This window comes from Heptranchias perlo, unplaced genomic scaffold (genome assembly GCF_035084215.1).
Source record: "Heptranchias perlo isolate sHepPer1 unplaced genomic scaffold, sHepPer1.hap1 HAP1_SCAFFOLD_1652, whole genome shotgun sequence".
Lineage (NCBI taxonomy): Eukaryota > Metazoa > Chordata > Chondrichthyes > Hexanchiformes > Hexanchidae > Heptranchias > Heptranchias perlo.
In genome coordinates, this window is record NW_027138917.1 from 2,178 (window position 1) to 30,142 (window position 27,965).

Below are 27,965 nucleotides of genomic sequence, written 5' to 3' on the forward strand. Positions count from 1 at the left end.
TTATGCTGTTCCACTACTCACCGTTGACCCGTACGTCATGGCCAGGGTCTTCAGCATCCAGGGAGCTCCCAGCCCCACCAGAATATCAAACACATTGCTCCCAATGGAATTGGAGACGGCCATGTCACCCATACCTGCAAAGCAGCGGATATTCGACCGGGTTAGTCTAGTGCGGCCACGCATGGTTCACACAACACAGCGAGGCCTCGTCTCCAGACACACACGGGCCTATTCTCATCAAGATTCCAATCCTGCTCCTGTATCTGGGGAGGTCCCTCTAACCCCCCTCTCTCACAGGCCTGTATCAGGGGAGGTTCCTCCAACCCCTCTCTCACACTCCTGTATCTGGGGAGGTTCCTCCAACCCCTCTCTCACACTCCCGTATCTGGGGAGGTCCCTCTAACCCCTCTCTCACACTCCTGTATCTGGGGAGGTCCCTCTAACCCCCTCTCTCTCACACTCCTGTATCTGGGGAGGTCCCTCTAACCCCCTCTCTCACACTTCTGTATCTGGGGAGGTCCCTCTAACCCCCGTCTCTCACACTCCTGTATCTGGGGAGGTCCCTCTACGCCCCCCCCCTCTCTCACACTCCTGTATCTGGGGAGGTCCCTCTAACCCCCTCTCACACACTCCCGTATCTGGGGAGGTCCCTCTACCCCCTCTCTCACACTCCTGTATCTGGGGAGGTCCCTCTAACCCCCTCTCTCACACTCCTGTATCTGGGGAGGTCCCTCTAACCCCCCTCTCTCACACTCCTGTATCTGGGGAGGTCCCTCTAACCCCCTCTCTCACACACTCCTGTATCTGGGGAGGTCCCTCTAACCCCTCTCTCTCACACTCCCGTATCTGGGGAGGTCCCTCTAACCCCCCTCTCTCACACTCCTGTATCTGGGGAGGTCCCTATACCCCCCTCTCTCACACTCCTGTATCTGGGGAGGTCCCTCTAACCCCCTCTCTCTCACACTCCTGTATCTGGGGAGGTCCCTCTAACCCCCTCTCTCACACTTCTGTATCTGGGGAGGTCCCTCTAACCCCCCTCTCCCACACTCCTGTAACTGGGGAGGTCCCTCTAACCCCCCTCTCTCACACTCCTGTATCTGGGGAGGTCCCTATACCCCCCTCTCTCACACTCCTGTATCTGGGGAGGTCCCTCTAACCCCCTCTCACACACTCCTGTATCTAGGGAGGTCCCTCTAACCCCCCTCTCTCACACTCCTGTATCTGGGGAGGTCCCTATACCCCCCTCTCACACACTCCTGTATCTGGGGAGGTCCCTCTAACCCCCTCTCTCTCACACTCCTGTATCTGGGGAGGTCCCTCTAACCCCCTCTCTCACAATCCTGTATCTGGGGAGGTCCCTCTAACCCCCCTCTCTCACACTCCCGTATCTGGGGAGGTCCCTCTAACCCCCCTCTCTCACACTCCTGTATCTGGGGAGGTCCCTCTAACCCCCCTCTCTCACACTCCTGTATCTGGGGAGGTCCCTCTACCCCCCTCTCACACACTCCTGTATCTGGGGAGGTCCCTCTAACCCCCTCTCTCACACTCCTGTATCTGGGGAGGTCCCTCTAACCCCTCTCACACACACTCCTGTATCTGGGGAGGTCCCTCGAACCCCCTCTCTCTCACACTCCTGTATCTGGGGAGGTCCCTCTAACCCCCTCTCTCACACTCCTGTATCTGGGGAGGTCCCTCTAACCCCCTCTCTCACACTCCTGTATCTGGGGAGGTCCCTCTAACCCCCCTCTCTTACACTCCCGTATCTGGGGAGGTCCCTCTAACCCCCCTCTCTCACACTCCTGTATCTGGGGAGGTCCCTCTACCCCCCTCTCACACACTCCTGTATCTGGGGAGGTCCCTCTAACCCCCTCTCACACACTCCTGTATCTGGGGAGGTCCCTCTAACCCCCTCTCTCACACTCCTGTATCTGGGGAGGTCCCTCTAACCCCCTCTCTCTCACACTCCTGTATCTGGGGAGGTCCCTCTAACCCCCTCTCTCACACTCCTGTATCTGGGGAGGTCCCTCTAACCCCCTCTCTCACACTCCTGTATCTGGGGAGGCCCCTCTAACCCCCTCTCTCTCACACTCCTGTATCTGGGGAGGTCCCTCTAACCCCCTCTCTCACACCCCTGTATCTGGGGAGGTCCCTCTAACCCCCCTCTCTTACACTCCCGTATCTGGGGAGGCCCCTCTAACCCCCTCTCTCTCACACTCCTGTATCTGGGGAGGTCCCTCTAACCCCCTCTCTCACACCCCTGTATCTGGGGAGGTCCCTCTAACCCCCCTCTCTTACACTCCCGTATCTGGGGAGGTCCCTCTAACCCCCTCTCTCACACTCCCGTATCTGGGGAGGTCCCTCTAACCCCTCTCTCTCACACTCCTGTATCTGGAGAGGTCCCTCTAACCCCCTCTCTCTCACACTCCTGTATCTGGGGAGGTCCCTCTACCCCCCCCCTCTCTCACACTCCTGTATCTGGGGAGGTCCCTCTAAACTCCTTCTCTCACACTCCCGTATCTGGGGAGGTCCCTCTAACCCCTCTCTCTCACACTCCTGTATCTGGGGAGGTCCCACTACCCCCCCCTCTCTCACACTCCTGAATCTGGGGAGGTCCCTCTAACCCCTCTCTCACACACTCCTGTATCTGGGGAGGTCCCTCTAACCCCTCTCACACACTCCTGAATCTGTGGAGGTCCCTCTAACCCCCCTCTCTCACACTCCTGTATCTGGGGAGGTCCCTCTACCCCCCTCTCTCACACTCCTGTATCTGGGGAGGTCCCTCTAACCCCCCTCTCTCACACTCCTGTATCTGGGGAGGTCCCTCTACCCCCCTCTCACACACTCCTGTATCTGGGGAGGTCCCTCTAACCCCCTCTCTCACAGTCCTGTATCTGGGGAGGTCCCTCTAACCCCCTCTCTCACACTCCTGTATCTGGGGAGGTCCCTCTAACCCCTCCCTCACACTCCTGTATCTGGGGAGGTCCCTCTACCCCCCTCCCTCACACTCCTGTATCTGGGGAGGTCCCTCTAACCCCCTCTCTCACAGTCCTGTATCTGGGGAGGTCCCTCTAACCCCCTCTCTCACACTCCTGTATCTGGGGAGGTCCCTCTAACCCCCTCTCTCACAGTCCTGTATCTGGGGAGGTCCCTCTAACCCCCTCTCTCTCACACTCCTGTATCTGGGGAGGTCCTTCTAACCCCCTCTCTCACACTCCTGTATCTGGGGAGGTCCCTCTAACCCCCTCTCTCACACTCCTGTATCTGGGGAGGTCCCTCTAACCCCTCTCTCACACTCCTGTATCTGGGGAGGTCCCTCTAACCCCTCTCTCACACTCCCGTATCTGGGGAGGTCCCTCTAACCCCTCTCTCACACTCCTGTATCTGGGGAGGTCCCTCTAACCCCTCTCTCACACTCCTATATCTGGGGAGGTCCCTCTAACCCCCTCTCTCACACTCCCGTATCTGGGGAAGTCCCTCTAACCCCCTCTCTCACACTCCCGTATCTGGGGAGGTCCCTTTAACCCCCTCTCTCACACTCCCGTATCTCGGGAGGTCCCTCTAACCCCCTCTCTCACACACTCCTGTATCTGGGGAGGTCCCTCTAACCCCCTCTCTCACACACTCCTGTATCTGGGGAGGTCCCTCTAACCCCCTCTCTCACAGTCCTGTATCTGGGGAGGTCCCTCTAACCCCCTCTCTCACACTCCTGTATCTGGGGAGGTCCCTCTACCCCCCTCTCTCACACTCCTGTATCTGGGGAGGTCCCTCTAACCCCCTCTCTCACACACTCCTGTATCTGGGGAGGTCCCTCTACCCCCCTCTCTCACACTCCTGTATCTGGGGAGGTCCCTCTACCCCCCCCCTCTCTCTCACACTCCTGTATCTGGGGAGGCCCCTCTAACCCCCTCTCTCACACTCCTGTATCTGGGGAGGTCCCTCTAACCCCCTCTCTCACACACTCCTGTATCTGGGGAGGTCCCTCTACCCCCCTCTCTCACACTCCCGTATCTGGGGAGGTCCCTCTACCCCCCCCCTCTCTCTCACACTCCTGTATCTGGGGAGGTCCCTCTAACCCCCTCTCTCACACCGCTGGGCAGGATGCCCGTGAAATCCTGTCAATCTTCCCTTATCCTCCCGCTGCAAGCTCCTCATCCATCAGAACCTTATCAACTCTACCTGGGTCAAGTAAGATGCTCTAAAGGTTTCTCTCTTGTCCGTCTGGGTTTTAAGGAGCGTCTTAAAGGAGGAGAGAGAGGCGGAGAGGTTTAGGGAGGGAATTCCAGAGCTTAGGGCCCAGGCAGCTGAAGGCACAGCCGCCAATGGTGGAGCGATGGAAATCGGGGGATGGACAAGAGGCCAGAATTGGAGGAGCGCAGAGATCTCGGAGGGTTGTAGGGCTGGAGGAGGTTACAGAGATAGGGAGGGGAGCGAGGATAGAGGGGTTGGAACATGAGGATGGAGAATTTTAAAATCGAGGCGTTCCCGGACCGGGAGCCAATGTAGGTCAGCGAGCAGAGGGGGTGATGGGTGAACGGGACTCGGGGGGAGTTAGGATGATGGGGGAGGGGGCAGAGTTTTGGACGAGCTGAAGTTTACGGAGGGTGGGAGATGGACGGCCGGCCAGGAGAGGATTGGAATAGTCGAGTCTGGAGGTAACAAAGGCACGGATGAGGGTTTCAGCAGCAGATGGGCTGAGGTCGGGGGCGGAGACGGGCGGGGATACGGAGGTGGAAGTCGGGGGTCTCGGTGATGGAGCGGAGAATTCTACAACAAGCTTGGCCTCTCTTAACTCATCCAACCCTGGTGAGGAACTGCCATTATGGACCATGGTCCTTTCCCTGGACGTTCACCTCTTTACCCCTCACTACTTACCCTGTCGTGCCACAATCAGACTTGCCATGCAGTCGGGAACACTGGTGCCTGCCGCCAAGAACGTAATTCCCATAATAACATCGGGAATTTCCAGGGAGTAGCCAATTATTGTTACCTAGGGAACAGTGAAGGATAGGTCAAATATCGAAACACTCCCAGGGCAGGTACAGGGTTAGATACAGAGTAAAGCTCCCTCTACACTGTCCCGTCAAACACTCCCAGGGCAGGTACAGGGTTAGATACAGAGTAAAGCTCCCTCTACACTGTCCCATCAAACACTCCCGGGGCAGGTACAGGGTTAGATACAGAGTAAAGCTCCCTCTACACTGTCCCATCAAACACTCCCAGGGCAGGTACAGTGTTAGATACAGAGTAAAGCTCCCTCTACACTGTCCCATCAAACACTCCCAGAGCAGATACAGGGTTAGATACAGAGTAAAGCTCCCTCTACACCGTCCCATCAAACACTCCCAGGGTCAGGTACAGTGTTAGATACAGAGTAAAGCTCCCTCTACACTGTCCCATCAAACACTCCCAGAGCAGATACAGGGTTAGATACAGAGTAAAACTCCCTCTACACTGTCCCATCAAACACTCCCGGGGCAGGTACAGGGTTAGATACAGAGTAAAGCTCCCTCTACATTGTCCCGTCAAACACTCCCAGGGCAGGTACAGCACGGGTTAGATACAGAGTAAAGCTCCCTCTACACTGTCCCATCAAACACTCCCAGGGCAGGTACAGGGTTAGATACAGAGTAAAGCTCCCTCTACACTGTCCCATCAAACACTCCCAGGGCAGGTACAGGGTTAGATACAGAGTAAAGCTCCCTCTACACTGTCCCATCAAACACTCCCAGGGCAGGTACAGGGTTAGATACAGAGTAAAGCTCCCTCTACACTGTCCCGTCAAACACTCCCAGGGCAGGTACAGGGTTAGATACAGAGTAAAGCTCCCTCTACACTGTCCCGTCAAACACTCCCAGGGCAGGTACAGGGTTAGATACAGAGTAAAGCTCCCTCCACACTCTCTCTACAGTTCCTGGTCAGTATAGGCACAGTGACACACCTCCGTGTACCTTGAAACCTGGAGAGATGATTTAACAGGAAGCTGGAGTATTTATCACTCCCTTTGCCCTGAACACCCGACGCTGCCTCGTTGGAAACACTTTCCTTCTCCACCGTCAACATTCGGGCAAGGGGCTCGGTGGTCACAGGGAGATCACACCTCGCGAGGACAGTGTACCGTTCGAATATTAGCCCAGCCTTACCATCCAGACCATAATATAGGAGAAGAGGCCAATCCAGAGGGTGGAGAAGATGAAAGTTGCCATGAACCAGTTCTCCCAGCGCGGCTGGACACAGTTGGGCACAGTGTAGTACAGGAGGGTGCCCAGGGGCCAAGAAATGAGCCACTTAATCACATCGCACCTTTCATCTATAGGTCAAAGGGAAAGGGGCAGAGGTCAGGAGGCAATCTCATACTGTGGGCAACAAGACATTGGGGTTTGGTCATTCTGTCCCCAACGTGGCACAGTCGGCATTTGTTCATAAAAAAACGTACTTTCCTGATCTCACCCACAGCGCGGCGCTCCCTCAGTACTGACCCTCCGACAGTGCGGTACTCCCTCAGTACCGACCCTCCGACAGTGCGGCGCTCCCTCAGTACTGACCCTCCGACAGTGCGGCGCTCCCTCAGTACTGACCCTCCGACAGTGCGGCGCTCCCTCAGTACTGACCCTCCCACAGTGCGGCGCTCCCTCAGTACTGACCCTCCGACAGTGCGGCGCTCCCTCAGTACTGACCCTCCGACAGTGCGGCGCTCCCTCAGTACTGACCCTCCGACAGTGCGGCGCTCCCTCAGTACTGACCCTCCGACAGTGCGGCGCTCCCTCAGTACTGGCACCGGGAGTGTCGGCCTGGATTATGGGGCTCAAGTCTCTGGTGTGGGGATCGAACCCACGACCTTCTGACTCAGAGGCGAGACAGAGAGACTGTGCCATGGCCGACACTCGAGACTAAAAATTTGGGTTCAGGGTTGGCCCAGTGTGATTCGCATTCCCTGTAGCCTGGCAAAAATTCATAGAATCAGAGAAAGTTACGGCACAGAAGGAGGCCGTTCGGCCCATCGTGTCCGTGCCGGCCGAGAAACGAGCCGCCCAGCCCGATCCCACTTTCCAGCTCTTGGTCCGTAGCCCTGCAGGTCACGGCTCTTCAGGTGCACATCCAGGTACTTTTTAAATGAGTTGAGGGTTTCTGCCTCTCCCACCCTCTCGGGCAGTGAGTTCCAGACCCCCACCACCCTCTGGGGGGAAAAAAATTCCCCATTTCCCCTCTAATCCTTCTACCAATCACTTTAAATCGATGCCCCCAGGTTATTGATCTCTCTGCTAAGGGAAATCGGTCCTCCCTATCCACTCTCTCTCGGCCCCTCATTATTTTATACACCTCAATTAAATCTCCCCTCAGCCTCCTCTGTTCTCAGGAAAACAACCCCAGCCTATCCAATCTTTCCTCAGAGCTAAAATTCTCCAGCCCAGGCAACATCCTCGTAAATCTCCTCTGCACCCTCTCTAGTGCAATCACATCTTTCCTGTAATGTGGTGACCAGAACTGTACACAGTGCTCAAGCTGTGGCCTAACCAGTGTTTTATACAGTTCCAGCATAATCTCCCTGCTCTTATATTCTCGGCTAATAAAGGGAAGGATCCCAATTCTGAGCCCATCAGATCCCAAATTCCCGCCCCGTTACCTGGTATTTTGAATGGGACGAGCGGTCCGTCATTCCCCCGCTCCCCCCTCTCCTTCCTCTCCACCTCTTTGTCCTCCCTCTGGTTTCCCGTTGCCGATTCATCGGCCCGCGATGCCTTTCCCGGTCGACTCTGCCGCGCCTCGCCCCCGTTCTCCACCGCCCGCTTCTCCGGGATGGCCACGGAAACTTCCGGCTCCGCGTTTTCCGTTTTGCTGCGAAGCAAACGCTGCCTCTGTTGGGGGGGGGGAGAGAGGAAGGGGGAGGGTTTAAAGGAAGAGTTCGGATTCTCTGCTCCCCGTAACCCCCCACCCTCCCCGGCGATGGCGCTGACTCTCGCTGGGGAGTGGAGCTCCCGCCGGCTACAGCACCAGCCCCCCCCAACCACTCCGACAAACACCTCGCCCCAATAATTGCCCGTTTTTTCATCCCTCAGCCCAGTTAGTGAGCGGCGGCGGGCTATTCAACTGTGGCGGCATCACGGCCAAGCCTGATCCCGTCGATTCCCGACGGCCCCACAAACGCAGCAGTCACCAGGAGCAGGAAGGGGCTGGCTGATTAACCCCCTCCTTTCCCCTCCCCACCGAACCAACCCAGGGGTGCTGAGGCCAATTTCGAGGCCAGGCTGAGATCAGATGATCGACCACTAGGCCGGGGATGGAGCCTGGGCCTTTCCTGCTCTGTGTGTGTGTTCGGGGAGGGGGTCAGTCCCACAGATTGCCCCGGGCCGGGTGTCCTACCTCGTTGATGAGCATGCGGCTGGCCATGCTGAGCCTGGTCCTGGGCCCGAAGTGCCGGGTGATCATTATCCGCAGGCTGGCTTCGGGGAAGGTGAGTTTATGGGGGGAGGCACAGAGCAGCTCGTCCACCATCAGCACCGTGGGCTCCTGCGATCCGTGGCCTGTCACCGGGAGCAGAAAACACAAGCTATCAGCACAGAAAGCAGCAAACACAAGGGCCTAGAAACCGGGAGTCCGAGAGCCTGGGGCCTAGCAGGACAGGCCCTGTGGCCCAAGAGTTCCTCTCCCTCTACACTGTCCCGTCAAACACTCCCAGGGCAGGTACAGGGTTAGATACAGAGTAAAGCTCCCTCTACACTGTCCCATCAAACACTCCCAGGGCAGGTACAGGGTTAGATACAGAGTAAAGCTCCCTCTACACTGTCCCATCAAACACTCCCAGGGCAGGTACAGGGTTAGATACAGAGTAAAGCTCCCTCTACACTGTCCCATCAAACACTCCCAGGGTCAGGTACAGGGTGAGATACAGAGTAAAGCTCCCTCTACACTGTCCCATCAATCACTCCCAGGGCAGGTACAGGGTTAGATACAGAGTAAAGCTCCCTCTACACTGTCCCATCAAACACTCCCAGGGCAGGTACAGCACGGGTTAGATACAGAGTAAAGCTCCCTCTACACTGTCCCATCAAACACTCCCAGGGCAGGTACAGGGTTAGATACAGAGTAAAGCTCCCTCTACACTGTCCCATCAAACACTCCCAGGGCAGGTACAGCACGGGTTAGATACAGAGTAAAGCTCCCTCTACACTGTCCCATCAAACACTCCCGAGGCAGGTACAACACAGGTTAGATACAGAGTAAAGCTCCCTCTACACTGTCCCATCAAACACTCCCAGGACAGGTACAGCACGGGTTAGATACAGAGTAAAGCTCCCTCTACACTGTCCCATCAAACACTCCCGAGGCAGGTACAACACAGGTTAGATACAGAGTAAAGCTCCCTCTACACTGTCCCATCAAACACTCCCAGGGCAGGTACAGGGTTAGATACAGAGTAAAGCTCCCTCTACACTGTCCCATCAAACACTCCCAGGGTCAGGTACAGGGTGAGATACAGAGTAAAGCTCCCTCTACACTGTCCCATCAAACACTCCCAGGGCAGGTACAGCACGGGTTAGATACAGAGTAAAGCTCCCTCTACACTGTCCCATCAAACACTCCCAGGGCAGGTACAGGGTTAGATACAGAGTAAAGCTCCCTCTACACTGTCCCATCAATCACTCCCAGGGCAGGTACAGGGTTAGATACAGAGTAAAGCTCCCTCTACACTGTCCCATCAAACACTCCCAGGGCAGGTACAGCACGGGTTAGATACAGAGTAAAGCTCCCTCTACACTGTCCCATCAAACACTCCCAGGGCAGGTACAGGGTTAGATACAGAGTAAAGCTCCCTCTACACTGTCCCATCAAACACTCCCAGGGCAGGTACAGGGTTAGATACAGAGTAAAGCTCCCTCTACACTGTCCCATCAAACACTCCCAGGGCAGGTACAGCACGGGTTAGATACAGAGTAAAGCTCCCTCTACACTGTCCCATCAAACACTCCCAGGGCAGGTACAGGGTTAGATACAGAGTAAAGCTCCCTCTACACTGTCCCATCAAACACTCCCAGGGCAGGTACAGCACGGGTTAGATACAGAGTAAAGCTCCCTCTACACTGTCCCATCAAACACTCCCAGGGCAGGTACAGGGTTAGATACAGAGTAAAGCTCCCTCTACACTGTCCCATCAAACACTCCCAGGGCAGGTACAGCACGGGTTAGATACAGAGTAAAGCTCCCTCTACACTGTCCCATCAAACACTCCCAGGGCAGGTACAGGGTTAGATACAGAGTAAAGCTCCCTCTACACTGTCCCATCAAACACTCCCAGGGCAGGTACAGGGTTAGATACAGAGTAAAGCTCCCTCTACACTGTCCCATCAAACACTCCCAGGGCAGGTACAGGGTTAGATACAGAGTAAAGCTCCCTCTACACTGTCCCATCAAACACTCCCAGGGCAGGTACAGCACGGGTTAGATACAGAGTAAAGCTCCCTCTACACTGTCCCATCAAACACTCCCGAGGCAGGTACAACACAGGTTAGATACAGAGTAAAGCTCCCTCTACACTGTCCCATCAAACACTCCCAGGACAGGTACAGCACGGGTTAGATACAGAGTAAAGCTCCCTCTACACTGTCCCATCAAACACTCCCGAGGCAGGTACAACACAGGTTAGATACAGAGTAAAGCTCCCTCTACACTGTCCCATCAAACACTCCCAGGGCAGGTACAGGGTTAGATACAGAGTAAAGCTCCCTCTACACTGTCCCATCAAACACTCCCAGGGCAGGTACAGCACGGGTTAGATACAGAGTAAAGCTCCCTCTACACTGTCCCATCAAACACTCCCGAGGCAGGTACAGCACAGGTTAGATACAGAGTAAAGCTCCCTCTACACTGCCCCATCAAACACTCCCAGGGCAGGTACAGGGTTAGATACAGAGTAAAGCTCCCTCTACACTGTCCCATCAAACACTCCCAGGGCAGGTACAGCACGGGTTAGATACAGAGTAAAGCTCCCTCTACACTGTCCCATCAAACACTCCCAGGGCAGGTACAGGGTTAGATACAGAGTAAAGCTCCCTCTACACTGTCCCATCAAACACTCCCAGGGCAGGTACAGCACGGGTTAGATACAGAGTAAAGCTCCCTCTACACTGTCCCATCAAACACTCCCAGGGCAGGTACAGGGTTAGATACAGAGTAAAGCTCCCTCTACACTGTCCCATCAAACACTCCCAGGGCAGGTACAGCACGGGTTAGATACAGAGTAAAGCTCCCTCTACACTGTCCCATCAAACACTCCCAGGGCAGGTACAGGGTTAGATACAGAGTAAAGCTCCCTCTACACTGTCCCATCAAACACTCCCAGGGCAGGTACAGCACGGGTTAGATACAGAGTAAAGCTCCCTCTACACTGTCCCATCAAACACTCCCAGGGCAGGTACAGGGTTAGATACAGAGTAAAGCTCCCTCTACACTGTCCCATCAAACACTCCCAGGGCAGGTACAGGGTTAGATACAGAGTAAAGCTCCCTCTACACTGTCCCATCAAACACTCCCAGGGCAGGTACAGGGTTAGATACAGAGTAAAGCTCCCTCTACACTGTCCCATCAAACACTCCCAGGGCAGGTACAGCACGGGTTAGATACAGAGTAAAGCTCCCTCTACACTGTCCCATCAAACACTCCCAGGGCAGGTACAGGGTTAGATACAGAGTAAAGCTCCCTCTACACTGTCCCATCAAACACTCCCAGGGCAGGTACAGCACGGGTTAGATACAGAGTAAAGCTCCCTCTACACTGTCCCATCAAACACTCCCAGGGCAGGTACAGGGTTAGATACAGAGTAAAGCTCCCTCTACACTGTCCCATCAAACACTCCCAGGGCAGGTACAGCACGGGTTAGATACAGAGTAAAGCTCCCTCTACACTGTCCCATCAAACACTCCCAGGGCAGGTACAGGGTTAGATACAGAGTAAAGCTCCCTCTACACTGTCCCATCAAACACTCCCAGGGCAGGTACAGCACGGGTTAGATACAGAGTAAAGCTCCCTCTACACTGTCCCATCAAACACTCCCAGGGCAGGTACAGGGTTAGATACAGAGTAAAGCTCCCTCTACACTGTCCCATCAAACACTCCCAGGGCAGGTACAGGGTTAGATACAGAGTAAAGCTCCCTCTACACTGTCCCATCAAACACTCCCAGGGCAGGTACAGGGTTAGATACAGAGTAAAGCTCCCTCTACACTGTCCCATCAAACACTCCCAGGGCAGGTACAGCACGGGTTAGATACAGAGTAAAGCTCCCTCTACACTGTCCCATCAAACACTCCCGAGGCAGGTACAACACAGGTTAGATACAGAGTAAAGCTCCCTCTACACTGTCCCATCAAACACTCCCAGGACAGGTACAGCACGGGTTAGATACAGAGTAAAGCTCCCTCTACACTGTCCCATCAAACACTCCCGAGGCAGGTACAACACAGGTTAGATACAGAGTAAAGCTCCCTCTACACTGTCCCATCAAACACTCCCAGGGCAGGTACAGGGTTAGATACAGAGTAAAGCTCCCTCTACACTGTCCCATCAAACACTCCCAGGGCAGGTACAGCACGGGTTAGATACAGAGTAAAGCTCCCTCTACACTGTCCCATCAAACACTCCCGAGGCAGGTACAGCACAGGTTAGATACAGAGTAAAGCTCCCTCTACACTGCCCCATCAAACACTCCCAGGGCAGGTACAGGGTTAGATACAGAGTAAAGCTCCCTCTACACTGTCCCATCAAACACTCCCAGGGCAGGTACAGCACGGGTTAGATACAGAGTAAAGCTCCCTCTACACTGTCCCATCAAACACTCCCAGGGCAGGTACAGGGTTAGATACAGAGTAAAGCTCCCTCTACACTGTCCCATCAAACACTCCCAGGGCAGGTACAGCACGGGTTAGATACAGAGTAAAGCTCCCTCTACACTGTCCCATCAAACACTCCCAGGGCAGGTACAGGGTTAGATACAGAGTAAAGCTCCCTCTACACTGTCCCATCAAACACTCCCAGGGCAGGTACAGCACGGGTTAGATACAGAGTAAAGCTCCCTCTACACTGTCCCATCAAACACTCCCAGGGCAGGTACAGGGTTAGATACAGAGTAAAGCTCCCTCTACACTGTCCCATCAAACACTCCCAGGGCAGGTACAGCACGGGTTAGATACAGAGTAAAGCTCCCTCTACACTGTCCCATCAAACACTCCCAGGGCAGGTACAGGGTTAGATACAGAGTAAAGCTCCCTCTACACTGTCCCATCAAACACTCCCAGGGCAGGTACAGGGTTAGATACAGAGTAAAGCTCCCTCTACACTGTCCCATCAAACACTCCCAGGGCAGGTACAGGGTTAGATACAGAGTAAAGCTCCCTCTACACTGTCCCATCAAACACTCCCAGGGCAGGTACAGCACGGGTTAGATACAGAGTAAAGCTCCCTCTACACTGTCCCATCAAACACTCCCAGGGCAGGTACAGGGTTAGATACAGAGTAAAGCTCCCTCTACACTGTCCCATCAAACACTCCCAGGGCAGGTACAGCACGGGTTAGATACAGAGTAAAGCTCCCTCTACACTGTCCCATCAAACACTCCCAGGGCAGGTACAGCACGGGTTAGATACAGAGTAAAGCTCCCTCTACACTGTCCCATCAAACACTCCCGAGGCAGGTACAGCACAGGTTAGATACAGAGTAAAGCTCCCTCTACACTGTCCCATCAAACACTCCCAGGGCAGGTACAGGGTTAGATACAGAGTAAAGCTCCCTCTACACTGTCCCATCAAACACTCCCAGGGCAGGTACAGGGTTAGATACAGAGTAAAGCTCCCTCTACACTGTCCCATCAAACACTCCCAGGGCAGGTACAGCACGGGTTAGATACAGAGTAAAGCTCCCTCTACACTGTCCCATCAAACACTCCCAGGGCAGGTACAGGGTTAGATACAGAGTAAAGCTCCCTCTACACTGTCCCATCAAACACTCCCAGGGCAGGTACAGCACTGGTTGCCTGATGTGGATAAGGGGTCACTAAGACGCCTCACCTTGATGTCCCATTAACACGCGATTACCTTTCTGCACAATGACAACTGTGGCCGAATAGCTCTGGTCAGTCTCCGCGTCCTGCTGTGCGCTCGGTCCCCCATTGGCCAGGCTCGCTGGGTCACCACCCCTGAGCCCCTCAAAGTAATTGCGCATTTTTGTATTGTACCTGAAAATGAAGAGAGAACTCCCATTTCTACCGGGCCTTTCACATCCTCGGGACGGCCCAAACCGCTTTACAGACAATAAATACTTTTTTTGAAGTGTGGTCACTGTTGTAATGTAGGAAACGCAGCAGCCAATTTGCGCACAGCAAGATCCCACAAACAGCAATGTGATAATGACCAGATCATCTGTTTTTTTAATGATGTTGGTTGAGGGATAAATATTGGCCCCAGGACACCGGGGAGAACTCCCCCTGCTCTTCTTCCTACAGTGGCTGAGGGAGACCTCTCTCAATGTCAGACATTTAGTCAAAAGCCTATTTTTTTTTCTTGGTGTAAGGAACTGCCGGTGAAGTCTTGATCTCCGATTATTCAGAAAGAGTCTGATCTTCGTACCAAGGAAGTTTTAACGATTCAAAGAATCCTTTTTATCTAAATCAGGTCTCCAAAACATCGGGTGGCCTTTTCTGAGGCGAATGTGGTGAATTGAAATTGAAACAGAGAAGTTATGTTAAACTTACATTGAACTTTGGTCAGACCACACTGGGAGTTACTGTGTACAGTCCTGGTCTCCATATACCTCAGTTAGACCACACTGGGAGTTACTGTGTACAGTCCTGGTCTCCATATACCATGGTCAGACCACACTGGGAGTTACTGTGTACAGTCCTGGTCTCCATATACCTCGGTTAGACCACACTGGGAGTTACTGTGTACAGTCCTGGTCTCCATATACCTCGGTTAGACCACACTGGGAGTTACTGTGTACACAGTTCTGGTCTCCATATACCTCGGTTAGACCACACTGGGAGTTACTGTGTACAGTTCTGGTCTCCATATACCTTGGTTAGACCGCACTGGGAGTTACTGTGTACAGTTCTGGTCTCCATATACCATGGTCAGACCACACTGGGAGTTACTGTGTACAGTTCTGGTCTCCATATACCTTGGTTAGACCACACTGGGAGTTACTGTGTACAGTTCTGGTCTCCATATACCTTGGTTAGACCACACTGGGAGTTACTGTGTACAGTTCTGGTCTCCATATACCTCGGTTAGACCACACTGGGAGTTACTGTGCACAGTTCTGGTCTCCATATACCTCGGTCAGACCACACTGGGAGTTACTGTGTACAGTTCTGGTCTCCATATACCTCGGTTAGACCACACTGGGAGTTACTGTGTACAGTTCTGGTCTCCATATTATAAAATGGATATCGAGGCACTGGAGAAGGTGCAAAAAAGATTCACAAGGATGATACCAGAACTGAGAGGTTATAATGATCAGGAAAGTCTGAACAGGCTGGGGCTCATTTCTCCATAAAAGAGGAGACTGAGGGGTGACCTGATCGAGGTCTTTAAAATAATGAAAGGGTTCGATAGGGTAGACGGAGAGAAGATGTTTCCACTTGTGGGGGAGACCAGGGGCCATAAATATAAGATCGTCACTAATAAATCCAATAGAGAATTCAGGAGAAACGTCTTCACCCAGAGAGTGGTGAGAATGTGGAACTCACTCCCACATGGAGTGGTTGAGGTGAATAGTGTAGATGGATTAAAGGGGAAGCTGGATAAACACATGAGGGAGAAAGGAATAGAAGGATATGGGGATAGGGGGAGATGGAGTAGGGAGGGAGGGAGGGGGCTCGTGTGGAGCATAAACACCGGGATAGACCCGATGGGCCGAACGGCCTGTTTCCGTGCTGTGGACCCGATGGAATTGTGCCCTCTGCTGGCGACAGTGTGCGAGGCAGCTCGAGGAATAATCCAGAAATCAACAGATCAGAAAGCAGAGCTCACTGCCACTTACTTCATCACGATTATGTAAAGCGCGTACATCATGACGAGGAGCAGGCCCTCCCACCTGACAACACAAGGATCAAACAATAATCAGATCGTCAATCCAACACAAACAGAGTTCACCCCTCCGATAATAAACTCCCCATTTCTCCAGGGCCTTTCACCACCTCAGGACGTCCCAAAGCGTTTTACAGACAATGAAGTACTTTTTTTTTTGAACTGTGGTCACTGTTGTAATGTGGGAAACGCAGCAGCCAATTTGCGCACAGCAAGATCCCACAAACAGCAATGTGATAATGATCAGATCATCTGTTTTTTTAGTGATGTTGGTTGAGGGATAAATATTGGCCCCAGGACACCGGGGAGAACTCCCCCTGCTCTTCTTCCAATAGTGGCCGTGGGATCTTTTACATCCACCTGAGAGGGGCAGACGGGGCCTCGGTTTAATGTCTCATCCGAAAGACGGCACCTCCGACAGTGCAGCACTCCCTCAGTACTGACCCTCCGACAGTGCAGCGCTCCCTCAGTACTGACCCTCCGACAGTGCAGCGCTCCCTCATGACTGACCCTCCGACAGTGCAGCGCTCCCTCAGTACTGACCCTCCGACAGTGCGGCGCTCCCTCAGTACTGACCCTCCGACAGTGCGGCGCTCCCTCAGTACTGACCCTCCGACAGTGCGGCGCTCCCTCAGTACCGACCCTCCGACAGTGCGGCGCTCCCTCAGTACTGACCCTCCGACAGTGCGGCACTCCCTCAGTACTGACCCTCCGACAGTGCGGCGCTCCCTCAGTACTGACCCTCCGACAGTGCGGCGCTCCCTCAGTACTGACCCTCCGACAGTGCGGCGCTCCCTCAGTACTGACCCTCAGACAGTGCGGCGCTCCCTCAGTACTGACCCTCAGACAGTGCAGCGCTCCCTCAGCACCGACCCTCCGACAGTGCGGCGCTCCCTCAGTACTGACCCTCCGACAGTGCGGCGCTCCCTCAGTACTGACCCTCCGACAGTGCGGCGCTCCCTCAGTACTAACACTGGGGAGTGTCGGTCTGGATTATGGGGCTCGAGTCTCTGGAGTGGGGGCTCGAACCCACGACCTTCTGACTCAGAGTAAGGGTCTCTGATCTGCTCTCCCGCTGGGCGACGCTCGTCGCTGGGAGAGTTCATCCATAAAATCATCACTGCTCTGTCTACGTTTTCAACCCCAAAAGTATTTACTGAGTGAAAGGGCAGATAAAGAGTGAAATCGAGGCACTCACCAAAAGACCTTTTCATCATGAATAACCTGAAAGGGAGCAGTGGACAGAGAGTTAAAGACCACACACTCTTAATACTCCTCAACCCTCAATTAAACCCAGTCCCCATGCACTGGGTGTCCCCAGGCCCCTCGACAGACTCGGCCCGATCCCCAGGCCCCTCGACAGACTAGGCCCGATCCCCAGGCCCCTCGACAGACTAGGCCCGATCCCCAGGCCCCTCGACAGACTAGGCCCGATCCCCAGGCCCCTCGACAGTCTAAGCCCGATCCCCAGGCCCCTCGACAGACTAGGCCCGATCCCCAGGCCCCTCGACAGACTAGGCCCGATCCCCAGGCCCCTCGACAGACTAAGCCCGATCCCCAGGCCCCTCGACAGACTAGGCCCGATCCCCAGGCCCCTCGACAGACTAAGCCCGATCCCCAGGCCCCTCGACAGACTAAGCCCGATCCCCAGGCCCCTCGACAGACTAGGCCCGATCCCCAGGCCCCTCGACAGACTAAGCCCGATCCCCAGGCCCCTCGACAGACTCGGCCCGATCCCCAGGCCCCTCGACAGACTAGGCCCGATCCCCAGGCCCCTCGACAGACTAGGCCCGATCCCCAGGCCCCTCGACAGACTAAGCCCGATCCCCAGGCCCCTCGACAGACTAGGCCCGATCCCCAGGCCCCTCGACAGACTAGGCCCGATCCCCAGGCCCCTCGACAGTCTAAGCCCGATCCCCAGGCCCCTCGACAGACTAAGCCCGATCCCCAGGCCCCTCGACAGACTAGGCCCGATCCCCAGGCCCCTCGACAGACTAAGCCCGATCCCCAGGCCCCTCGACAGACTCGGCCCGATCCCCAGGCCCCTCGACAGACTAGGCCCGATCCCCAGGCCCCTCGACAGACTAGGCCCGATCCCCAGGCCCCTCGACAGACTAAGCCCGATCCCCAGGCCCCTCGACAGACTAGGCCCAATCCCCAGGCCCCTCGACAGTCTAAGCCCGATCCCCAGGCCCCTCGACAGACTAGGCCCGATCCCCAGGCCCCTCGACAGACTAGGCCCGATCCCCAGGCCCCTCGACAGACTAAGCCCGATCCCCAGGCCCCTCGACAGACTAGGCCCGATCCCCAGGCCCCTCGACAGACTAGGCCCGATCCCCAGGCCCCTCGACAGACTAAGCCCGATCCCCAGGCCCCTCGACAGACTAAGCCCGATCCCCAGGCCCCTCGACAGACTAAGCCCGATCCCCAGGCCCCTCCAACAGACTAAGCCCGATCCCCAGGCCCCTCGACAGACTAAGCCCGATCCCCAGGCCCCTCGACAGACTAAGCCCGATCCCCAGGCCCCTCGACAGACTAAGCCCGATCCCCAGGCCCCTCGACAGACTAGGCCCGATCCCCAGGCCCCTCGACCGACCAGGCCCAAAATCCAGGCCCCTCAACAGACTAGGCCCGATCCCCAGGCCCCTCGACAGACTAGGCCTGATCCCCAGGCCCCTCGACAGACTAGGCCCGATCCCCAGGCCCCTCAACAGACTAGGCCCGATCCCCAGGCCCCTCGACAGACTAAGCCCGATCCCCAGGCCCCTCGACAGACTAGGCCCGATCCCCAGGCCCCTCGACAGACTAGGCCCGATCCCCAGGCCCCTCAACAGACTAGGCCCGATCCCCAGGCCCCTCGACAGACGAGGCCCGATCCCCAGGCTCCTCGACAGACTAAGCCCGATCCCCAGGCCCCTCGACAGACTAGGCCCGATCCCCAGGCCCCTCGACAGACTAGGCCCGATCCCCAGGCCCCTCGACAGACTAGGCCCGATCCCCAGGCCCCTCGACAGACTAAGCCCGATCCCCAGGCCCCTCGACAGACTAGGCCCGATCCCCAGGCCCCTCGACAGACTAGGCCCGATCCCCAGGCCCCTCGACAGACTAAGCCCGATCCCCAGGCCCCTCGACAGAGTAGGCCCGATCCCGAGGCCCCTCGACAGACTAGGCCCAATCCCCAGGCCCCTCGACCGACCAGGCCCAAAATCCAGGCCCCTCAACAGATTAGGCCCAAAATCCAGGCCCCTCGACAGACTAGGCCCGATCCCCAGGCCCCTCTACAGACTAGGCCCGATCCCCAGGCCCCTCGACAGACTAGGCCCGATCCCCAGGCCCCTCTACAGTCTAAGCCCGATCCCCAGGCCCCTCGACAGACTAGGCCCGATCCCCAGGCCCCTCGACAGTCTAAGCCCGATCCCCAGGCCCCTCGACAGACTAGGCCCGATCCCCAGGCCCCTCGACAGACTAGGCCCGATCCCCAGGCCCCTCGACAGACTAAGCCCGATCCCCAGGCCCCTCGACAGACTAGGCCCGATCCCCAGGTCCCTCGACAGACTAGGCCCGATCCCCAGGCCCCTCGACAGTCTAAGCCCGATCCCCAGGCCCCTCAACAGACTAGGCCCGATCCCCAGGCCCCTCGACAGTCTAAGCCCGATCCCCAGGCCCCTCGACAGACTAGGCCCGATCCCCATGCCCCTCGACAGACTAGGCCCGATCCCCAGGCCCCTCGACAGACTAGGCCCGATCCCCAGGCCCCTCGACAGACTAAGCCCGATCCCCAGGCCCCTCGACAGACTAGGCCCAATCCCCAGGCCCCTCGACCGACCAGGCCCAAAATCCAGGCCCCTCAACAGACTAGGCCCAAAATCCAGGCCCCTCAACAGACTAGGCCCAAAATCCAGGCCCCTCGACAGACTAGGCCTGATCCCCAGGCCCCTCGACAGACTAGGCCCGATCCCCAGGCCCCTCGACAGACTAAGCCCGATCCCCAGGCCCCTCGACAGACTAGGCCCGATCCCCAGGCCCCTCGACAGACTAGGCCCGATCACCAGGCCCCTCGACAGACTAGGCCCGATCCCCAGGCCCCTCGACAGACTAAGCCCGATCCCCAGGCCCCTCGACAGACTAGGCCCGATCCCCAGGCCCCTCGACAGACTAAGCCCGATCCCCAGGCCCCTCGACAGACTAGGCCCGATCCCCAGGCCCCTCGACAGACTAGGCCCAATCCCCAGGCCCCTCGACAGACTAAGCCCGATCCCCAGGCCCCTCGACAGTCTAAGCCCGATCCCCAGGCCCCTCGACAGTCTAAGCCCGATCCCCAGGCCCCTCGACAGTCTAAGCCCGATCCCCAGGCCCCTCGACAGACTAGGCCCGATCCCCAGGCCCCTCGACAGACTAAGCCCGATCCCCAGGCCCCTCGACAGTCTAGGCCCGATCCCCAGGCCCCTCGACAGACTAGGCCCGATCCCCAGGCACCTCGACAGACTAGGCCCGATCCCCAGGCCCCTCGACAGACTAGGCCTGATCCCCAGGCCCCTCGACAGTCTAAGCCTGAGCCTCAGGCCCCTCGACAGACTAGGCCTGATCCCCAGGCCCCTCGACAGTCTAAGCCTGATCCCCAGGCCCCTCGACAGACTAGGCCCGATCCCCAGGCCCCTCGACAGACTCGGCCCGATCCCCAGGCTCCTCGACAGACTAAGCCCGATCCCCAGGCCCCTCGACAGACTAGGCCCGATCCCCAGGCCCCTCGACAGACTAGGCCCGATCCCCAGGCACCTCGACAGACTAGGCCCGATCCCCAGGCCCCTCGACAGACTAGGCCTGATCCCCAGGCCCCTCGACAGTCTAAGCCTGAGCCTCAGGCCGCTCGACAGACTAGGCCTGATCCCCAGGCCACTCGACAGTCTAAGCCTGATCCCCAGGCCCCTCGACAGACTAGGCCCGATCCCCAGGCCCCTCGACAGACTCGGCCCGATCCCCAGGCCCCTCGACAGACTAGGCCCGATCCCCAGGCCCCTCGACAGACTAGGCCCGATCCCCAGGCCCCTCGACAGACTAAGCCCGATCCCCAGGCCCCTCGACAGACTAGGCCCGATCCCCAGGCCCCTCGACAGACTAGGCCCGATCCCCAGGCCCCTCGACAGACTAAGCCCGATCCCCAGGCCCCTCGACAGACTAGGCCCAATCCCCAGGCCCCTCGACAGACTAGGCCCAATCCCCAGGCCCCTCGACCGACCAGGCCCAAAATCCAGGCCCCTCAACAGACTAGGCCCAAAATCCAGGCCCCTCGACAGACTAGGCCCGATCCCCAGGCCCCTCGACAGACTAGGCCCGATCCCCAGGTCCCTCGACAGACTAGGCCCAATCCCTAAGCCCCTCGACAGACTAGGCCCGATCCCCAGGCCCCTCGACAGACTAGGCCCGATCCCCAGGCCCCTCGACAGACTAGGCCCGATCCCCATGCCCCTCGACAGACTAGGCCCGATCCCCAGGCCCCTCGACAGACTAGGCCCGATCCCCAGGCCCCTCGACAGACTAAGCCCGATCCCCAGGCCCCTCGACAGACTAGGCCCAATCCCCAGGCCCCTCGACCGACCAGGCCCAAAATCCAGGCCCCTCAACAGACTAGGCCCAAAATCCAGGCCCCTCAACAGACTAGGCCCAAAATCCAGGCCCCTCGACAGACTAGGCCTGATCCCCAGGCCCCTCGACAGACTAGGCCCGATCCCCAGGCCCCTCGACAGACTAAGCCCGATCCCCAGGCCCCTCGACAGACTAAGCCCGATCCCCAGGCCCCTCGACAGACTAAGCCCAATCCCCAGGCCCCTCGACAGACTAAGCCCGATCCCCAGGCCCCTCGACAGTCTAGGCCCGATCCCCAGGCACCTCGACAGACTAGGCCCGATCCCCAGGCCCCTCGACAGTCTAAGCCCGATCCCCAGGCCCCTCGACAGACTAAGCCCGATCCCCAGGCACCTCGACAGTCTAAGCCCGATCCCCAGGCCCCTCGACAGTCTAAGCCCGATCCCCAGGCCCCTCGACAGACTAGGCCCGATCCCCAGGCCCCTCGACAGACTAGGCCCGATCCCCAGGCCCCTCGACAGACTAAGCCCGATCCCCAGGCCCCTCGACAGACTAGGCCCGATCCCCAGGCCCCTCGACAGTCTAAGCCCGATCCCCAGGCCCCTCGACAGTCTAGGCCCGATCCCCAGGCCCCTCGACAGACTAGGCCCGATCCCCAGGCCCCTCGACAGACTAAGCCCGATCCCCAGGCCCCTCGACAGTCTAAGCCCGATCCCCAGGCCCCTCGACAGTCTAAGCCCGATCCCCAGGCCCCTCGACAGACTAGGCCCGATCCGCAGGCCCCTCGACAGACTAAGCCCGATCCCCAGGCCCCTCGACAGACTAGGCCCGATCCCCAGGCCCCTCGACAGACTAGGCCCGATCCCCAGGCCCCTCGACAGTCTAAGGCCCGAGCCTCAGGCCCCTCGACAGACTAGGCCCGATCCCCAGGCCCCTCGACAGACTAGGCCCGATCCCCAGGCCCCTCGACAGACTAGGCCCGATCCCCAGGCCCCTCGACAGACTAAGCCCGAGCCTCAGGCCCCTCGACAGACTAGGCCCGATCCCCAGGCCCCTCGACAGACTAGGCCCGATCCCCAGGCCCCTCGACAGACTAAGCCCGATCCCCAGGCCCCTCGACAGACTAAGCCCGATCCCCAGGCCCCTCGACAGTCTAAGCCCGATCCCCAGGCCCCTCGACAGTCTAAGCCCGATCCCCAGGCCCCTCGACAGACTAGGCCCAAAATCCAGGCCCCTCGACAGACTAGGCCTGATCCCCAGGCCCCTCGACAGACTAGGCCCGATCCCCAGGCCCCTCGACAGACTAAGCCCGAGCCTCAGGCCCCTCGACAGACTAGGCGCGATCCCCAGGCCCCTCGACAGACTAGGCCCGATCACCAGGCCCCTCGACAGACTCGGCCCGATCCCCAGGCCCCTCGACAGACTAAGCCCGATCCCCAGGCCCCTCGACAGACTAGGCCCGATCCCCAGGCCCCTCGACAGACTAGGCCTGATCCCCAGGCCCCTCGACAGACTAGGCCCGATCCCCAGGCCCCTCGACAGACTAAGCCCCGATCCCCAGGCCCCTCGACAGTCTAAGCCCGATCCCCAGGCCCCTCGACAGACTAAGCCCGATCCCCAGGCCCCTCGACAGTCTAAGCCCGATCCCCAGGTCCCTCGACAGACTAGGCCCGATCCCCAGGCCCCTCGACAGACTAGGCCCAATCCCCAGGCCCCTCGACAGACTAGGCCCGATCCCCAGGCCCCTCGACAGACTAAGCCCGATCCCCAGGCCCCTCGACAGACTAGGCCCGATCCCCAGGCCCCTCGACAGTCTAAGCCCGATCCCCAGGCCCCTCGACAGTCTAGGCCCGATCCCCAGGCCCCTCGAGAGACTAGGCCCGATCCCCAGGCCCCTCGACAGACTAGGCCCGATCCCCAGGCCCCTCGACTGTCTAAGCCCGATCCCCAGGCCCCTCGACAGTCTAGGCCCGATCCCCAGGCCCCTCGACAGACTAGGCCCGATCCCCAGGCCCCTCGACAGACTAGGCCCGATCCCCAGGCCCCTCGACAGACTAAGCCCGATCCCCAGGCCCCTCGACAGACTAAGCCCGATCCCCAGGCCCCTCGACAGTCTAAGCCCGATCCCCAGGCCCCTCGACAGTCTAGGCCCGATCCCCAGGCCCCTCGACAGACTAGGCCCAATCCCCAGGCCCCTCGACAGACTAAGCCCGATCCCCAGGCCCCTCGACAGACTAGGCCCGATCCCCAGGCCCCTCGACAGACTAAGCCCGATCCCCGGGCCCCTCGACAGACTAGGCCCGATCCCCAGGCCCCTCGACAGACTAGGCCCGATCCCCAGGCCCCTCGACAGACTAGGCCCGATCCCCAGGCCCCTCGACAGTCTAGGCCCGATCCCCAGGCCCCTCGACAGACTAGGCCCGATCCCCAGGCCCCTCGACAGACTAAGCCCGATCCCCAGGCCCCTCGACAGTCTAAGCCCGATCCCCAGGCCCCTCGACAGTCTAAGCCCGATCCCCGGACCCCTCGACAGACTAGGCCCGATCCCCAGGCCCCTCGACAGTCTAGGCCCGATCCCCAGGCCCCTCGACAGACTAGGCCCGATCCCCAGGCCCCTCGACAGACTAGGCCCGATCCCCAGGCCCCTCGACAGACTAGGCCCGATCCCCAGGCCCCTCGACAGTCTAAGCCCGATCCCCAGGCCCCTCGACAGTCTAAGCCCGATCCCCAGGCCCCTCGACAGACTAAGCCCGATCCCCAGGCCCCTCGACAGACTAAGCCCGATCCCCAGGCCCCTCGACAGACTAGGCCCGATCCCCAGGCCCCTCGACAGACTAGGCCCGATCCCCAGGCCCCTCGACAGACTAAGCCCGATCCCCAGGCCCCTCGACAGACTAGGCCCAATCCCCAGGCCCCTCGACAGACTAAGCCCGATCCCCAGGCCCCTCGACAGACTATGCCCGATCCCCAGGCCCCTCGACAGTCTAGGCCCGATCCCCAGGCCCCTCGACAGTCTAGCCCGATCCCCAGGGCCCCTCGACAGACTAGGCCCGATCCCCAGGCCCCTCGACAGTCTATGCCCGATCCCCGGGCCCCTCGACAGACTAGGCCCAATCCCCAGGCCCCTCGACAGACTAGGCCCGATCCCCGGGCCCCTCGACAGACTAGGCCCGATCCCCAGGCCCCTCGACAGACTATAGCCCCGATCCCCAGGCCCCTCGACAGACTAAGCCCGATCCCCAGGCCCCTTGACAGACTAAGCCCGATCCCCAGGCCCCTCGACAGACTAGGCCCGATCCCCAGGCCCCTCGACAGACTAAGGCCCGATCCCCAGGCCCCTCGACAGACTAGGCCTGATCCCCAGGCCCCTCGACAGACTAGGCCCAATCCCCAGGCCCCTCGACAGACTAGGCCCGATCCCCGGGCCCCTCGACAGACTAGGCCCGATCCCCAGGCCCCTCGACAGTCTAAGCCCGATCCCCGGGCCCCTCGACAGACTAGGCCCAATCCCCAGGCCCCTCGACAGACTAGGCCCGATCCCCGGGCCCCTCGACAGACTAGGCCCGATCCCCAGGCCCCTCGACAGACTAAGCCCGATCCCCAGGGCCCCTCGACAGACTAAGCCCGATCCCCAGGCACCTCGACAGACTAAGCCCGATCCCCAGGCCTCTTGACAGACTAGGCCCGATCCCCAGGCCCCTCGACAGTCTAAGCCCGATCCCCAGGCCCCTCGACAGACTAGGCCCGATCCCCAGGCCCCTCGACAGACTCGGCCCGATCCCCAGGGCCCTCGACAGACTCGGCCCGATCCCCAGGCCCCTCGACAGACTAGGCCCGATCCCCAGGGCCCCCTCGACAGACTAAGCCCGATCCCCAGGCCCCTCGACAGACTAGGCCCGATCCCCAGGCCCCTCGACAGGCTAGGCCCGATCCCCAGGCCCCCTCGACAGACTAAGCCTGATCCCCAAGGCCCCTCGACAGACTAGGCCCGATCCCCAGGCCCCCTCGACAGACTAGGCCCGATCCCCAGGCCCCTCGACAGACTAGGCCCGATCCCCCAGGCCCCTCGACAGTCTAAGCCCGATCCCCAGGCCCCTCGACAGACTAGGCCCGATCCCCAGGCCCCTCGACAGGCTAGGCCCCGATCCCCAGGCCCCTCGACAGACTAAGCCTGATCCCCAGGCCCCTCGACAGACTAGGCCCGATCCCCAGGCCCCTCGGACAGACTAGGCCCGATCCCCAGGCCCCTCGACAGACTAGGCCCGATCCCCAGGCCCCTCGACAGTCTAAGCCCGATCCCCAGGCCCCTCGACAGACTAGGCCCGATCCCCAGGCCCCTCGACAGACTAGGCCCCCTTGACAGAGGGTACAGGAACTTACCAGAATGAGAACGAGCACTGACATTATGTAGGACACGGAGTCTCGGAACAAGGACCAGCAAGTGAGAGGCACCTCCTTGGGGGGGGAAGAGAACGAGAGACGGTCAGTGAATAATTCCAGGACCCCCCACTCTCAGCCCCCACTCAGGTACAGCACCAGGGGAGGGTGGGACCTGACGAAATGGACTCCATCGCACACAGAGCCTCGCAATACCACAGGCAAGGCCCGACAGGCATAACATACCAGGTAAACAGGGCACCCCAGGGGCTCTGGATCAGTGCTCCACCTGGCAGGGGGGCTGAGTCCCACACACAGCAGGAAAGGCCCAGGCTCGATCCCCGGCCTGTGGAGTCTGAGTGAGAGAGAGTGAGTGAGTGAGTGAGTGTGAGAGTGAGTGTGAGAGAGTGAGTGAGAGAGACTTTGTGAGAGAGTGAGAGTGAGAGAGTGTGAGAGCGAGTGAGTGAGAAAGTGTGTGTGACTGAGTGTGAGAGAGTGTGAGAGAGTGAGAGTGAGTGTGAGAGAGTGTGAGAGAGTGAGCATGTGAGTGTGAGTCTGAGCGAGTGTGAACATGTGCGAGAGCGTGTCAGCAGCGAGTGCGAGCATGCGCGAGCAAGTGTGTACACGTTCGTTGCGTGTGCAGGGCGAGGACGGGATTGGGCTTGGCTGTGATGCCCCTCACAGTCCGACACGGAGTGCCTGGGGGCTCACAGGTGAGGTCGGTGCCTGTGGGGCCCGTCCCCCGGGGGGAGAGTCAGCAGCATTGGGAGGGGGAGGGGGGAGAGGAGGGGAGGGGGAGGGGGAGAGGAGGGAGGGGGAGGGGGGAGAGGAGGGAGGGAGGGGGGAGGAGGAGGGAGGGGGGGGGGAGGAGGAGGGAGGGGGGGGAGGAGGAGGGGGAGGAGGGGAGGGAGGGGGAGGGGGGGAGGGGGGGGAGGGGAGGGAGGGGTGGGGGGGGAGAGAGGAGGGAGGGGGGTAGGAGGAGGAGGGAGGGGAGGGGGGGAGGATGGGAGGGGGGGGGGAGGAGGAGGGAGGGAGAGGGGGAGAGAGAGGGGAGAGGGGAGAGGAGGGAGGGGTGAGAGGGGGGGGGAGAGAGGGGGAGAGGAGGGGGGAAGGGGGTGAGGGGGAGGGGAGGAGAGGGGGGAGGGGAGGGGGAGGGGGGGAGGGGGAGAGGAGGGGGAGGGGGGGAGGAGAGGGGAGGGGAGGGGAGAGGAGGGGGGGGGAGGGGGGAGGGGGGAGGGGGAGGGGGGAGGGGAGGGGAGGGGGAGGAGCGGCGGGGGGGGAGAGAGGGGGGGAAGAGGAGGGGGGAGGAGAGGGGAGGGGAGGAGCGGGGGGGAGAGGGGGGAGGAGGGGGGAGGAGCGCGGGGGGGGAGAGGGGGGGGGGAGGGGAGGGGTGAGGGGGGGAGGGGGAGGGGGGGCGGGGGGGGACGATGGTTCACCGAAGGCTTCACTTACATGTCCAGCGAACAGGCCGCACTAGGCCAATGATACAGAGGATGTTGAACACGGCCGAGCCCACAATGGTCCCCACTCCCACATCACTCTTGGCGATAAAAACCCCTGCCGTTCAGGGAAAAGAAAGACGATTAAAACCTGGAGTCTGCTCCTCGCCCCCCCCCCTTCTCCCCACTTCCCACTCCCCCCAACACATCTATCGTCAACCCTCCAACTGACGGTTAGACCCCCTCCCCTCTGGGCTGCGGTACCGAGGCCGCCCCCCCCACCCCCCCCCCCAGCGGGCACAGATCAGGAAAATCCCCAGGCTCCGTTCCCGGCCTACGCTGAGGCCCCGGGGTTAAACCCCAACACTAAGACGAGGGGAGTAGGGGGGGGGGGGGTGGGGGAACGTACCGATCAGAGAGGTGAACAACTCGGGGGCTGAACTGCCAGCGGCCATGAAGGTGGCACCAGCCACGTCCTCGCTGAGGTGTAAATG

The 27,965-nt window shown here is 59.2% G+C and overlaps 1 pseudogene; it reads right to left on the reverse strand.

Moving 5' to 3' along the window:
• LOC137309473 (sodium/potassium/calcium exchanger 3-like) lies at positions 1–27,965 on the reverse strand (annotated as a pseudogene).